Source organism: Crocuta crocuta, unplaced genomic scaffold (genome assembly GCF_008692635.1).
Source record: "Crocuta crocuta isolate KB4526 unplaced genomic scaffold, BGI_CrCroc_1.0 scaffold48, whole genome shotgun sequence".
Taxonomy (NCBI): Eukaryota; Metazoa; Chordata; class Mammalia; order Carnivora; family Hyaenidae; genus Crocuta; species Crocuta crocuta.
Window position 1 is genome coordinate 9,745,290 of NW_027533089.1, and position 13,830 is coordinate 9,759,119.

General features: G+C 37.6%; 1 protein-coding gene across 1 annotated transcript in view; it reads left to right on the forward strand.

The window, feature by feature from the left end:
- Positions 1-13,830, forward strand: part of DIPK1A (divergent protein kinase domain 1A) — a 113,492-nt gene that overhangs the window by 80,620 nt on the left and 19,042 nt on the right. The gene's annotated exons all lie outside the window — the stretch shown is intronic.

Genomic DNA, 13,830 nt, shown 5'->3' on the forward strand with positions numbered 1-13,830 from the left:
TGTCCCAAGTCAAGTTCAAAGATGTCCATCTTATAGTCCATTTGAATTGGCCATTCCAGATCCTTGAGGAATTTTAAGATCAGAGGAACCTCTGGGCCGGGCAATGTACTGCATACTGGTCAGTAATACTTAAAATAATACCATGAAAGCCTCCCAAAGCTCATTTTACAAATAAATATGTACACCTGAAACTAACATAGCATTGTATGTCAACTATACTTTAATTGTGTGTGTGTGTGTGTGTGTGTGTGTGTGTGTGTGTATGAATAAGAGAGAGAAGAATTTGCTTGTGATGTGGAGCCAGAATTTGGTCCTAATTCTGCCTTTATATTAAGTTCAGACTCTTGGTGCTACCTTATGTTAGAAAAGACTGACAAAATTATAGCTAAATAAAGCTAAGGGGGAAAAAATCCCAAAAACCTACCTATTCACCTTCCAATGAAGAAGAAAGAAGCAGGAGTTATATAATCAGATTATAATAACATAAAATACCAAAACTAGGGGCACCTAGGCGGCTCAGTTGGTTGAGCATCCAGCTCTTGATCTTGGCTCAGGTCATGGTCTCGTGGGTTCATGGGATTGAGCCCCAAGTCAGGCTCTGCACTGATAGCGTGGAACCTGCTTGGAATTCTTTCTCTCCCTCTCTCTGTTTCTGCCCCCCCCCCCACTTGCATGCACTCATTTGCTCTCTCTCTCAAAATAAATAAAGAAACTTAAAAAAATAACCAAAACTATTTGAAAGTTTATTTTCCCTTTTTCTCGGGCACTTTTCTCAAACTAGGTACCTTGGGGCACATTAAAAGATATCCCATGAATAAAAACTTTTTGCGGTCAGATATATTTGAAAACAGTGGGTTAAACAAAAATAAATAGCTGACTTTACTGAGGACTTCTCAAAATGTTAAATATACTAATATGCACTGTGTGTCCCCAGAAAAAGCAAATATACTTGATTAGGAAAAAATCCATCCCACCACAACCCTCCCAGGAAGACCTATTAACTTCATCTGGTGGTGTTGGAAATACTGTATTAAGAGATTAAAACAAAATGAAATAGATATGGCTTTATTGTGTATTAATACAATAACATCCAAACTATAAGACATATGCTGATGCATATTATGTTATGAGTGAATTATAGTTGTATTTTTAATTATTTTATTTATGATTTTTAATATTTTATTATTGAAGTTTTTTATGATTTTTCCTTTAATTTTAGAAGAATTCTAGCATAATTTAATAATTCTAATATAGTAATAATTATAGCAAAATTTAATGGTTATCTTATTAAAATTTGAATAAGATAAAACATAATAATGAAAACATTTTCTGAGCCTAAAACATATCTTTTCCCTAAAGCTGGCTTAAAAAATTGTAGTTTCTCTGCACAATTTGGGAATTATGTCCTTAAAACATACCAAAACTGGTAGTATTAAGATCAGTAATACTAAAATAGTACTAATATTTTAATTGAATAAGAATTATTCAATTGTATGAATTGAATAAGATATTGTATGATTAAATAATAAAAATTTATTTAATAAGAACTGTATGATTAAAACCAAAAAGCAAGCAGAAAAAATATTTTTTAAGTATACATTAAAGCTTCAAATAGCTAACAAGATAGTGAGGAGTTACCTGGTCAAGATCTGGGAAAGGATGGTGAACCTAGATTTTACTTTATTTGCCTGGGGTATATAACCTTAAATACAGTTTGTGGGGACTAGGAAGATACAAATCTAGTTCAGATCCTACCAAGGATGGGACCGTGGTATACCATGGTGTGGGCTGATACCCCAAACAGCTGAAGCACAGCAGTAAAGATGAACTAAAAGAACCTAGAGATGTGAGCTGACTTTTGTAGCCTCTTTTTCCCTTGGGGGTGTTGCTGATACTAGGCATGAGCAGGGGACTGAGAAACAGGACTGTATACTGGGAGAGAGCTGCTTCTGGGGACAAGAAACTAGCAAGCTTTTGTAGAAAACTAAGAGCCTCAAGCATACAGCCAGTTATCCTGTTGGGATATTTGCCAAATCCTAGGGTTTTACAGAATGGGAGGCTAAACATCTCATTGGAAAGCCTTTGAAAAGCAGAGCAGACATTTTGGCAGTCACACAAGATACTGTCTAGAGTTATGAACCTACCCTTGGGGGGAAACCCCAGTGAATTCCCAGGCTCTCTGTTAAAAACCCCAGAGGGCTGTGATACGTTCTTGGAATGGAGATCAGCCAAAAATAGCTTGAGCTTTACTAGAGCTGCAGCCTAGCCTCCATTCAGCACAGTCCCTCATTGGGTTAAGATGATCAGCTACCATTATATCTTTCTATCTAAGGGAAGGGAAACCCTCTCTGAAAGCATTATGTAAAGAATTACAAGACACGGCAAAAGACAATGTGACATAATAAAAAACCAAGAGATGTACATGAACAATAGAATCAGATCCATAGATGATCCAGATATTGGAATCATCAAAAAAGGATTTTAAAATAACTGTGTTATTTTAACACGCCAGTGTTCATAGCAGCATTATTCATAACAGATAAAAGATGGAAACAACTCTGATATCCATTAATAGATGAATGTATAAACAAAATACATGGAATATTATCCAACCTTTAAAAAGAATACTACATGGGTAAACCTCAGAAACATTATGCTAAGTGATATAAGACAGACACAAAAGGGCAAATATTATATTAATTCCACTTGTATGAGGTACCTAGAATAACAATTTTATATAAATTGGGAGAATGGTAAAAAGAGTTAAAATGTTTAAGATTCTTATCATATGGCAGAGTAGGGTAAAAGTATCAATTAGTCTATTAATATCAATTAATTAATAAAATATCACTCAGTTAACTTTAGACTTTGTTGGGGTATCTGGGTGGATCGGTTGTTTAAGCATTGGACTTTGGCTCAGGTCATGATCTCACAGTTTGTGAGTTCGAGCCTTACATCAGGCTCCCTGCTGTCAGCACAGAGCCCGCTTTAGATCCTCTGTCCCCCTGTCTCTGTCACTCCCCAACTCATGCCCACTCTCTTTCAACAATAAGTAAACCTTAAAAAAAAAAAAAAAAAACAACTTTAGGGGCGTCTAGATGGCTCAGTCGTTTAAGCATTTGACTCTTGATTTTGGCTCAGGTCATGATCTGATGATTTGTGAGTTCGAGCCCCACATTGAGCTCTGTGCTAATAATGATTCTCTCTCTCTCTTTCTCTCTCTCTCTCTTTCTCTCTCTCTCTGCCTCTCCCCTTCTCTCTCTCTCTTTCTCTAAAAATAAGTAAACTAAAAATTTTTAAAAACTTTAGACTTTGTTGATTGAAATATGCATATTGTTATTTCTAGGATAATAGCCTCTGGAATTGAAAAAGAGTGTCATTTCCAAACTAATAAGGAAAAGTGGAATAATAAAAGAATACTCAATTCTAAAGAAAGCATGAAAGTAAAGAAATGAAACATATAGACAGTAGAAGTACAAAATACATAACAAGATGATAGATGTCACAAATTGAATTCCCTGGGAAACAGATTCAGAGACTGAGATTTGCCTAAAGGGTATTTATTGGGATGGGCTCTTGAGATTAACATCTGTGGGGGAGGGAGGAAACAGGATAGACCAGAGAAATTAAACTGCAATACAATGGTAACAAAGACCTCAGTGGATTCTACAGGGTCCAGGCATTTATACCCTATCACTGACCATTCATTGGATACAGTTTTCTACCCTCTTCCACCCTCCCTTAAGGGAGGGGACATGACCTTGCATAAGGCTGTATTCTAAGGCTGAGGACAAGTCCCAAAGAAAGATTCAGCTGAGAGCTGTTGACTACTTATATGCCTAACAGCTAAGGGAATGAGTGCTCTAGTTCTGGACAAGATATCAGTGGCTTACCATAGCATTGGCTGTAGTATATTTAAACCCAAATATATTGGTAATTACATTAAATGTCAGTAGACCAAATACTTCATTTAAAAGGTAAAGATTGTTACACTCTACTAAAATTTAAAAAACAGGCGTGCTTGAGTGGCTCAGTCAGTTGAGTGTCTGACTTTTGATTTTGGCTCAGGTCATGATCCCAGAGTTATGGGATTGAACCCCACACTGGGCTCCACACTGCTTAATATTCTCTCTCTCTCTGCCCCTCCCCCTCACTCATACACTGTCTCTCAAAAACAAACTGTTATGCCCAGATCGCGATCTCCCCAAAATCCCAAGACCACCAAGGAGTCCGAGTCACGTATGCAAAAGCAAAGGGCTTTATTACGGTCTTAAGCTCCGACTCCCAGACTTCACCAGCATATGGATCTGTGCTGAGAGCCCCGAACAAGGGCAGAATAGGGTTTTTATGGGGTTTGAGACAGGGGAGTTACAGAAGTTGTGACATGGGAACAGTGATCCAATCATAATTATTCAACATCATTGACAGCGGGTTTGACCATACACATTGTCTAGAGTATTCGTTACTTTTGGCGGGATCCAATTACAACATTTAGAGTACCTTTAAATTCAACCAATCACAGAGCGAGCCTAGGATCTTGTTCTGAGACTAACAGGTTAACTTTAACATTAGGTAACAGGGTCCTATCTATAGTTTCTATCTACAGGCCTCTCCCTTAACAATGTGGAGGGTGGTCGCTGGCCTTTCCGGATCGGGTGTTGCAAGGGTGGTTACTCCTGCCTTGGGCAATGTGTAACTACCTGGTAGTTTCGGAAAAGCCGAAACTCAGGCCTTCTAGTTTAGAGGGGAAACTTAAAGCCTGTCATGGAGTGTTTGGTTTAGACGTTTAGACTTGTGGCCTTACAAAACAACTATATTTACAAGAGAAACATCTAAAATATAAAGATGCAGATGGAGTGAAAGAAAAAGAATAGGAAAAACATTCATGCAAATATGCAAATTATAAAAAGGGGGGATGTTTAGGGGCGCCTGGGTGGCTTAGTCGGTTAAGCGTCCGGCTTTCGCTTAGGTCATGACCTCGCGGTTCGTGGGTTTGAGCCCCGCATCGGGCTCTGTGCTGACTGCCAGCTCGGAGCCTGGAGCCTGTTTCAGTCTGTGACTCCCTCTCTCTCTGACCCTCCCCTGCTCACGCTGTCTCTCTCCTAGAAATAAATAAAACATTAAAAAAAAAAAGTGGGGGATGTTTAAAGGAAAAACCATAGCTATATATATTTACATAAGTTTCATATAATACCTCTTTTTTAGAGTCTAAATTAGCCCTTACTGGCTTAAAATGTAATACTTTTTAAATTTGTTTCTTCTGTTGTTTTAGTTTTACAATATCTGCATACATAATTGTCTGGCCTTTTCACAACCTTTGGCAATATCCACACATACTTTTTTTGGTCCTGGTAATTCCTGTTTTGAAATGTAGAGTCTAAACTGATTGTCTCTCTCCCTCTGTATTATTGCATAGACTGTTCTATTTAAATGGACTGAACTGACCTAGAGTAGAAGAGGCTGATTTTCAATTTGAATATAAAAATACAGAACTGCATTATCTCGAAACCACATTTAGCAAAAACATGCTTTCCAAAGGATTTGTAGTATATAAACTCTGAACAGATTTTACTCCAAAATCTTCAATTTCATCTTTGTGAACTAAGGAAGATTATAAAGAAATAGAGAGTGCTCTCGTTCTGGACAGAAGGTCCCAAAGACGTCCTACAAATATTACTTGCTGAAGTTTAACCATGTGGGTTCTTTCCTTCTTTTTGTAATTTGAAAGTTTGACTTTTAACTTTTTTCTAGTTATTTTTTCCTGTTTTTAATCATTTAATACTTATATTCAAGGTAATTATTATCACATAGCAATAATATAAAAAGTATAATCCAATTTAGAAGAAGTTATCAGTTAACAAATATTTTTTGAACACCTGCTATATGTCAGTCATTATTTTAGGTGTGGTGATATAGGGTAGGCAAGATATAGAGTTCAGGTCTTAAGGAGCTTACATTCTTATTATGGAATATGTATAATAAAAACAAAAATGCACGAAAACAGTGTGGAGGTTCCTCAGGAAACTAACAATAGAACTCCCCTATGACCCAGCAATAGCACTGCTAGGAATTTACCCAAGGGATACAGAAATGCTGAGGCATAGGNAAATAAAAAGAAATAGCAACTTCATTAGCAATCATAGAAATAAACCTTATTTTTAAAATAAAAAAAAATGCACAATGACTTTAGGGACTAAGAAGTGTAATAACAAAGGATATATTAGCAATATTTTTTAGAGAATGGGTAGGGCATGCTACCTTAACCAGGGTATCTGGGAAAGTCTTCCCTGAGAAGATGGCATTTTGATTAGAACTTGATGAGAAGGAAGCAGTTATATGAATACCTGGGCACAACACATTTAAGGAGAAAGGACTATAAGTGCAAATGCCCAGGAGGGAGCAAGCTTGGGAAATATGGTTGATTTCATGAGTATTTATGAAAAGTCTGCCTTATTACTTTAGTCATTTCATGTACATTTTGTTTATTTTTGTTTGTTTTTTAATATTTATTTTTGGGGAGAGCACAAGTAGGGGAGGGGCAGAGAGAGGAGGATCTGAAGTGGGCTCTCTGTCGACAAGCTGACAGCAGTGGGCCCAATGTGGGGCTCAAACTCACAAAACTGAGATCATGACCTGAGTTGAAGTCAGATGCTCAGCCAACTGGGCCATTCAGGTGCCCCTAATCATTTCATGTACATTTAAAAATATTGGATATTGATGGTACAGTTCTTCAAGTATGGGAAACTTCTTGATTATAAGTAGCTCAACCATATCATGTTAGTCTCTTGAAGAAAATACTAGGCTGGGGTCAAAGCACCAGACTTCACCTTTGTTGTGGTGTACTGTATGACTTCGAGTAAGTGACTTCATTTCATTAACTTGCTATTAAATTCATTCATTTTACAGATGGGAAAACTACCCCTGCCTTGCCCTACGCACATCACAGATTTTATGGACATAAAGTAGAATTGAACCAGTTATGATGGCTTTCTATTACTGAATGATACTGTAACATGTCTGTTGAGTAGAGAGAAGGTTCCCAAGTCTTTGCCTTGATTCCATTTGACGTGGGGCAAATACCTTAATATTTGATATTGCTGTAACTATAACATTGTAATTCAGAAGCTTCTCCAGAAGATTGCTTTGGCTATCCCATTCAGAGCATTGCCTCCAGGCTGAGATCACTGTTTAGGAGTTAGATAACATAGGTGATCAATAGAGTGTGATAAGAAGTTTACTTATGTTTAAAAATCATGGTCTATCTTGTCCTGCATAGCTTTCTTCTTCTCTGTATATCTCTTTTTCCCTGTCTCTCTCCATTTGTGTGTGAGAGGTCATAGCTATTGTAGTGTTTAACAGCATGAGCATCGGAATAAATAAATGAGCTTCAGGCTTGAGTTCCAGCTTTGCCATTTCCTAGCTAGATAGCTTTGTCTTAACCTCATAAAGTGGGTATTAATAATCCTATTGTCTCATCAGGTGGTTTTGAGGATAAAATGAGTTTATGTATTGAAAGGCTTAACACTGTGCCTGGTACTCAGTAAATCATCATTATTGTTTTCTCCAGTTTATGCCTTTGAATCTGGGAAGATAAGACACACACACACACTATATGATCAGTTATGTCAATCAAGGTTCAAACAGAGAAGCAGAACCCATAAGAAATATATGTTAAGGGGCACCTGGGTGGCTCAGTCAGTTGAGTGTCTGTCTCCTGATTTTAGCTCAGGTCCTGATCCCAGGGTCATGGGATCCAGCCCTGTGTGGGGCTCCATGCTGAATGTGGAGCCTGCTTAAGATTTTCTGTATCTCTCTTTCTCTCTCTCTGTAAAAGAGAAAAAAAATTTTTGAAGGTTTAGGGGTGGCTGGGTGGCTCCATTGGTTAAGCCTCGGACTTCAGCTCAGGTCATGATCTCACAGTTCCTAGGTTTGAGTCCCACATTAGGCTCTCTGAAACTCTGTTCTTATCTCTCTCTGCTCCTGCTCCACTCTCTCTCTCTTGCTCTCTCCCTCTCAAAATAAATAAATAAACTTTTAAAAAAGTTATCACAAGAACAAGAATGTTTAACTGTGTTTGGTAATGGATGGTAACTAGAATCACTGTGGTGGCTATTTCACAGTATATGCAAATCCCAAATCATTATGTTGTACACATTAAACTAAGATAATGTTATATGTCAGTTATATCTCGATTTTTTTTAAGAAGAGATTTATTACAAGGAATGGGCTTACCCAGTTGTGGGAGCTGGTTAGACGAGGCCAACATCTACAGGGTAGACTGTCAGAACATCTTGGGCATGGACTGAAGTTGCTGTCCACTGACAGCATTTCTTCCTCATCAGGGAAGCCTCAGTAATTCTCTAAAGGCCTTTCAGTTAATTGAATCAGGCCCACCCAGATTACCTGGTATAACCTCTTTTAAAAGCAATTGATCACAGGCTTCAATTATGTTCACAAAACTACCTTCACAGCAACACCTGGATTATTGTTTACTTCATTAACTGGGGACTATAGCCTAGCCGCGTTGATACATCCAAAGACCATCAGAGTGGATTAAAATGATTTAGTTCGGAGGCCCCTGGCTGGCTCAGTTGGTGGAGTGTGTGACTCTTGATCCCATTGTCATGAGTTCAAGCCCCACACTGGGTGTAGACATTACTTAAATAATTAAATATTTTAAGAAAAAAAAAATAAAATTATTTAGTTTGTATCAGAAATAGTTGTACTACACAGATTTAAAGAAAGAGGCTTAAGTGAACACAGATCACTAGGTAGAATAGTAGAAAAAGGCTTCATAGAGGATGTAGAAACTTCTGTAGGCCTTCTAGAATAGAAAGAATTGGGTAGATTCTTGAGGAATGTCTTTCTCTTTTTAATTACAATGAGGTTTGCTTTAGCACTTTATCCCAGAGCAACTTGCTGATTAACATTAGATCTGAGAATTCCCAAAACCATGCATTAGTAGCCACTGAACCACAGCCTTGGTTGTTGAGCCATTTGGCTGCCCATAAATTAATGTATCTTCCTCTTTTGTCTTTTTATAGTAAATTTAAAAACTGAACCTAGAATGTGGAACAAATCAGATATGTATTTCATATAAATTATATACTATGTATGAATTAGTCTAATTTAGTAATCAAGTATATTTCTCATAATTTCAACATTGGAAATCACTATAGAACTTCAGTATTATTTATCTGAGATGTTTTCTCTAATCAATGGATAATTTTGATTAAAAGGTGTTATAAAGTTAATGGGATTCTTATCTATCTAAGCTTCCAGGAAGCTAGGAGCTAAAACTGGAATTAATTTCCCATATCATATATTGATTCGCAATTTGATTTAAGGTTTCTTGTGTTCCAGTTTTTAATAACAGTATGATACTATCCATTGTCACATCCATTATTTAGAACTTGATTCCAGTGAAAAGCATAACAGGCCTTTAAATAATAGGCTTTTAAAACTTTGAGAAGGAAATTCAGTGGGGGAGGGAGGGGCTACTGGGGGAAGCCAAGGTTAAGTTGTGGATGTTGTAAGCACTGAGAACTGTGTTCTGCTCTTCTTTGTTTAAAGGCAGCTCTCTCTGAAACTGAGGGCAACCACTAACTAACCCTAATTAGATGCTCTTGGAAGGATCTATTTTTTCCAGTTGTCTTTTCTTCTTTTATCCACCAAGCTAATTAGAATATGTTGTATAGTTTATTGTACATTTCTCTGATTATAGAAATCACTAATTCACTCATTATATCAGCAAGTTCTATTTGGTGCCCAATCATAAAGGAATTTTGCACTGTTTGTGTAGTTTCTGGGTTCTTTAAAAAAGAAAAAAAAGACTGGGGCGCCTGGGTGGCTTAGTCGGTTAAGCCACCGGCTTAACCGACTAAGGTTTCCGGCTTTCACTTAGGTCATGATCTCGCGGTTCGTGGGTTCGAGCCCCGCGTCGGGCTCTGTGCTGACTGCCAGCTCAGAGCCTGGAGCCTGTTTCCCTCTCTCTCTGACCCTCCCCTGCTCATGCTGTCTCTCTCTCTCTCTCTCCTAGAAATAAATAAAACATTAAAAAAATTTTTTTTAAATAAAAAAGAAAAGAGTAGGGAGAGGGAGAGAAATTTTCCTTCTATACAATTTTCAGGACAACACTGTTTAATATTGGTATTTCTGGCGTATTCCTCAATGGTTGAGAGTGTTTATTTTGAGGTTCTATCTGGATAATGAGGAATCACTCACTGACATTCTGGTGAACTTTTGTGAGTATTACATGAATACATGCTTTAAAGTGGAAGCAATAAAAGATGAAAGAGCCCCTAAATTTTATTATAGTCTCTTTAAAGACCTAATATCCTGAGATAATGATTTGTTGCTTAAAACTACCTTAACATATATGAAAGTTAGGATATTTAGAACCATGTTTTTAATTAGATAGTAATACATACCGATTTCGTTTAGCTTTGCATTTGCTTAGGATCAATTATTATATGACTCTAGGGGTTCATCCTCTGTTTTTAAAATATATGGAGTGTGGGGCACCTGGGTGGCTTAGTCGGTTAAGCGTCCGACTTTCGCTTAGGTCATGATCTCGCGGTTCGTGGGTTTGAGCCCCGCGTCGGGCTCTGTGCTGGCTGCCAGCTCGGAGCCTGGAGCCTATTTCAGAGTCTGTGTCTCCCTCTCTCTCTGACCCTCCCCTGCTCACGCTGTCTCTCTCTGTCTCCTAGAAATAAATAAAAATATTTAAAAAATAAAATAAAATAAAATAAAATAAATGGAATGAATCCACTTGGAACATACTGTTTTCAGAGTACAAGCGTAATTTTTTTCCTTTTAAGAAAAGTAGAATTTTCTTTTATGCCAACTTGAATTAGATTACCAATCTCTTCCTGGTAAATTTACAGAAAAATATTTGCTAAACAAGTGTATTTCAAATCTTAACAAACATAAGCTCTATTCTAAGGATAATGTTACTGGTTAGATTAGCATTTCCGGTGACCTTCATGTGTTATTCTGCACTGTCTTATATCATGTGATGGTCACTGTAATCCTGAAACAGGTGGTATTGTTACCATTAGCATGATTCCTAAGAAGCAATCAAGAGAAAGGGTTAAAGCCAGTTTAGAGGAAACAAGCCAGTAGGGCATCTGGCTGGCTCAGTTGGTAGAGCAAGCTACTCTTGATCTCAGGGTTGTGAGTTCAATACCCATGTTGGGTGTAGAGATTACTTAAAAATAAAAAACTTCTAGAAGAAACAAACCAGCAATAAACACCATGTTATTTTAGTTACATGCTTACCAATACTTGATAGAACTGGGAGATACAGAGATAAGACATGTCCCCTCCCTTAAGATGCTTACAGACTACTAGAGGATATGGAAAAATAAACAAGAAGCACATAATTGAGACTGGGAGTCGAGTTGCTAAATTTAGCAAAGCAGACAAACATAAAAACAGGACACCCAGTTACATTTGAATTTAAGTTAAAAATGAGTTTCTTTTTTGAATATAAGTATATCCCAACTATTGCCAATAAGCAACTAATATTTTTTCAATATAAGTAAGTCCCATGTGATATTGTACTGGGCAGTCGGAGAACATCCCAGAAGACTCTCTGGAAGAGGTTGTATCTTAGCTGAATTTTGAAGAATCAAGCTTTGCAAGAAGGAGAAGGCATGTGCACGGCTACCTTCAGATAGGAAAGAGTGCTACATTCCAGGAACCACCTGGCTACTAGAGCAGAGACTATGGGGAGCAATTTGTAGAGGTCACAATAGCAGAGTCAAAATCATAAAAGACCATTTACGTCCTGTTAAGGAGTTTGCCTTCCATCCTCAGGGCAGTACAAAGTCAGCAGAAGTTTTTAAGCAGGGAAGTAAGTGGTCAGATTTATGTTTCAGAAAAATTTCACCAATTGTGGTAGAGAGGGTGGATTGGATAGGAGATGTCACAGGAAGGGAGACCAGTTTTATGGTTGTTATAGTAATCCAGGTACAAGGCAGTCAGGACTTAAACCATGGCAGTAGTGGTAGAAATGGAGGGGGAAAATCATTTCAAAACATATAAAGAAATAATTTGATTGCTAGCACTTGATGACCAATTGAGTGTGCGGGGAATGAGGAAAAAGGAGAAGTTTAGGGCAACTCACTGTTTCTTCCTTCAGATGCATGGGTGATGGCTCTCTTCAGTGAGGTGGGGAATAAAGAAAGCTTAGGTTTGGAGAAGAGGAAATAAGTGTTGACAACAAGTACAGATTACTTTTTCTACAAATGGTGCTGGGAAATCAGTCAGTTTTGATTTGGTTTAAATTTTTTAAAATTGTGGTGAAGTATACAGAACATAACATTTGCCATATTTTTAAATGTGTATTTATTTATTTTGAGGGGGGGAGGGGCAGAGAGAGGGACAGAGAAAACCCTAAGCAGAGCCCAACTCCAGGCTCCATCTCACAAACTGTGAGATCATGACCTGAGCTGAAATTGAGAGTCGGACGTTTAACTGAGCCACCCAGGTGCCCCTAACATTTACCATCTTAATCTCTGGGTTTTTTTTTTCCAGTTTATTATTACCTTTTTTCAGCTTTATTGATGTATAATTGACAAAATTATAAGATTTTTAAGGGTACAGTGTAATGATTTGATATATATACCTTCAGAAAGCATACCCTCGAGTCAATTAACACCTCCATTATTTCACATATTTACCTTTTCTGAGGGGATGAAAACATTTAAGTCCTACTCTCAACAAATTTCATATATACAACACAGCATTATCAACTACAGCCACCATGTTATACATTAGATCCTCAGACCTTATTCATCTTCTAACTGAACATTTGTACCCTTTTACCAACCTCTCCTTATTTCCCACACCCTCCAGCCCATGGTAACCACTTTTCTACTCTGTTTCTATGATCTTGACTTTTTAAAAAAATGTTTATTTTGAGAGAGAGGCTGAGTAGGGGAGGGGCAAAAATAGAGGGAGAGAGAATCCCAAGCAGACCCCTTGCTGTCAGCACAGAGCCCGACCCAGGGCTGGATATCACAAACTGTAAGATCATGACCTGAGCTGAAATCAAGAGTTGGATGCTCAACTGACTAAGCCACCCAGGTACTCTGACTCTTTTTTAAATTCCACATACAAAGGATACCATACAGTATTTGTCTTTCTCTGTCTGGCTTATTTATTTCACTTAGCATAATGCCCTCCAAATTCATCCATGTTGTCACAATGGACAGAATTTCCATATTTTTTAAAGGCTGAATAATATTTCATTTTGTGTGTGTGTCTGTGTATATGAATAAAGAAAATGTGGTGTGTGTGTATATATGTATATATATACACATATATGTGTGTATACCTGTGTGTATATCATACACCCCACACACACACATTTTCTTTAAATATCCATCATTGGACACTTAGGGGTTTCATTTTTTTAAGTAAGCTCTACACCCAACGTGGTGCTTGAACTTATGATGCTGAGATCAAGAGTCATGTGCTCTACAGACTGAGCCAGCCAGGGGCCCCACTTAGGTTGTTTCTGTACTCTGGCTGTTGTGAATAGTGCTGCAATGAACATGAGCAGATATCTCTTTGAGACGATGATTTCATTTCCTTTGTATATATACCCAGAAGTCAGATTGCTGGATCATAATGGTAGTTCTATTTTTAATTTCTTACAAAGCCTCCATACTGATTTTCACAGCGCACTGTAACCATCTTTAAGTGTCCAGTTCAGTAGTGTCAAGTGTCAAGTATAGTCATGGTTGTGCAACCAGTGTCCGTAAACATTTCCATCTTGCGAGCTAAAACTCTATATTCATTAAACAAGAACTTCCCATTTTC